The sequence below is a fragment of the Fukomys damarensis genome, unplaced genomic scaffold (genome assembly GCF_012274545.1).
Source record: "Fukomys damarensis isolate Sample0158 unplaced genomic scaffold, DMR_v1.0_HiC HiC_scaffold_1, whole genome shotgun sequence".
In the NCBI taxonomy this organism is placed as follows: Eukaryota; Metazoa; Chordata; class Mammalia; order Rodentia; family Bathyergidae; genus Fukomys; species Fukomys damarensis.
Window position 1 is genome coordinate 69615096 of NW_022900913.1, and position 2837 is coordinate 69617932.

Genomic DNA, 2837 nt, shown 5'->3' on the forward strand with positions numbered 1-2837 from the left:
ACAAAAAAAAAAAAAAAAAAAAAAAAAAAAAAAGTATATCCAGAATATATTTTTTTAAAAAAAGTGTTACAACTTAGTAACGGGGAAAATAGTATAATGGGCAAACAAATTGAATACTTCAACAGCAACAAAGCAGAAGATACATGAATGACATCTTAAGCCTATAAACAGATGCTCAGCTTCATTATTTACTAGGAAATGCAAATGTAAGCTACAATGGAATGCGACTATATACTCTAAAATTAAGTGACAATCACCAGAAAGTGGACAACTGCAACTCATCCATTGCAGGTGCAAATGAAAAATGGTATTACCACTTTGGAAGACATACTGGCACTTTCTTATAAGCATGAGATTGAGCAGTCTTCCACTTCTGCATATTTACCCATCATTCAGTAATCCCCAAACTGAAAACCATATAAATGTGTAAGTAATGCATTGTGGGGTGGAATACTGCTTTGTGTTAAAAAAAGGAAAACAGAGTGGATGAATCTCAAAGCTGTTAAGGCAAGTGAAAAAAGCCAAACAAAAAGTACGTGCTGTTTGATTTCATTTAGGTGTAGATCTAGAAAAGAAACATCTATCTAAGCAGTTCAGTGGTGGTAGTATAGGTGGGGCGGGGGCAGAGATTTATCTACAGAGAACATTTTGGGGTGAGGAAGTGTTCTGTATCATGATTTTGGTGTAGTTACCCAACCATATGCATTTATCATAACTCATCAAATTGTGTAGTTAAGGCTGGTGAATTTTTGGAGTCTTTGCATATGCCATTTTTCTGCCTATGAAGCTCCCTTACCCTACCTAGTTAACTCACAGTTAGTGTTCAGGAATTGCTTAAATACTGTGTTGTCAGAGGAATCCATTTGTTCTTGAGCCCAGACTAGCACAACCTGCTATGACCCTTTTTGCCCTTATCTCAGCTTTTGTTATTTTCAGGCTGAAGGTCTCTTTCTATCTTAACTGCAAATGCTGAGGAGCTAGATTCTGATCACTATTGCGTTCACAGTGAGTCAGGTCCTCAGTACATCCTTCACTGCTTAATAGAAGTGAAAGTTCCCTGGCTCACATAGAGCTGGGAGATGATATGGCTGCAGTACACCTGGGGAGTCGTGATTCTGTTCACTTGCCTGCCCTGGCTTTGGTGAACATCTCTTGTAGGCAGCATAGGTTGTCCTGTTGCTGGGCCATCCTTTCTGAGACTATAGAGAAGACTTTCCTTGCTAGGGTGCATTCCAGGACCTAGTAACTTTTTCTTTGATTTCCAGCAAGTTTTGTTACCTGCCTTGGTAACTAAAGTCAGCTCCTGTACGACACCGCAGTGTGCTTCCTTCTCTCCTGATCTGATGTTCCTTCCAGATGGGAGTTGCACTCCTCCAAGCAGGTCTAATTAGGGGAGCTCATTTGCAGGCAGTTAGACAGCTTGAGCAGAGGCTTGTTTAACCTAGCATCAGCTGTGTGATCTGACTTGCAGAGTACCAGAGATCATCACAACTGTCCTTGAGGCCTGTGCAGACAGTTTCATGATAAATGTGTACAATATTTAACAAAAAACCTTATACCTAAAACTTTCCTATCTTCTCTTCCCACTTTTGTTCCTCTTTATTTCTCTATTCTGTAGACAAGAAGGGATTCAAGATAGGAGATTGGTTAGCAAGGCCATACTCATATTTGATCATCTTATGAGTGTAGTTGAATGTTTAAATCACTATCAGCTTCCTTCTCTATGCCTGTCTCCATTTTGGCAGTTTATAAAGCTTGTCATTTCATCCAGTCCTCACTGGCATTACCTGATCAGTGTAGTTACTGATTTTGACAGTGTTTTTCTGGAACTTTCCTTAACAGTTTCCTTTATTTAATTAATACTTAGCCTTTGTGCTTATTTTTAACCCTGTCAGAGCTAAGTAATCTCACTCCTTTTATCAGATTTTTGTAGCCTCTCTGGTTTTCCTGTTCCATTCTTACCCATTTTTTCCACCTACAGTGCAATTCCCACGTTCCATGGACCTGGCCAAGGCATTCTCTTGCTCCCCACCTTTGAGTGGTTTCTCTAATCTACTGGAATTTGCCTTCTTCTTTCACAGACTATAGTTTTGTGACATAGCTCAGTATCTGGCCCGTGGTAGGCACTAATATTTGTTGAATTAATTCTTTGCATTTTTAAGTCCTATCACATTTAATACATACAAAGAGTAATTCCTTATACCTAACTGGTTTGTGCTGGGGGGTGGTATGTGAGTGGTAGGTTAAAGCTGTCTTTTTGTGTGTTTTGCTTTGTTTTGTCCAGGCTGGTTCCAGTCTTCTGGGCTCAAGTGGTCAACAGTGCCGGAACTATAGGTGCATACTTCAAAACCTGGCATTTGCCTTTAGGTATAGACTGCTTTTAGATAGTAAGGATGGAGTGATGGGATTTATTATTATCCAGTATTCAACTGGGTAAAAACAGAATTTCTTGCCAGGCATGATGGCACATACCTGTAATCCCAGCACTCGGGAGGCAGAAGCTAGAAGATCCTGCTAGTTTGAGGCCAACTTGAATTACATAGTGAGACCCTCTCTCTCAAAAAAAACAAAAAAAAAAGACTGCCTTGACTTTTACTTTACAGATGTTAGAGAACTGGCCAGAACTTTGATTTTTTTGATGTTAAAATATTTAGACGGAAATTTTTTGGTTTTTGTATTGTATATTTTAATGTACTTAATCTCTCTCTCTCTCTCTCTCTCTCTCTCTCTCTCTCACACACACACACACACACACACATACACGTTCTGCCTCTTTTTCCCCATTAAGTTTATTGGTACATTTAAGGTAAACAATACAGTTACATTCATCATTTGGA

The 2837-nt window shown here is 39.1% G+C and overlaps 1 protein-coding gene across 3 annotated transcripts in view; it reads left to right on the top strand.

The window, feature by feature from the left end:
• Mapk8 (mitogen-activated protein kinase 8) overlaps positions 1 to 2837 on the top strand; it is a 44051-nt gene that overhangs the window by 16698 nt on the left and 24516 nt on the right. The window lies entirely within an intron of this gene.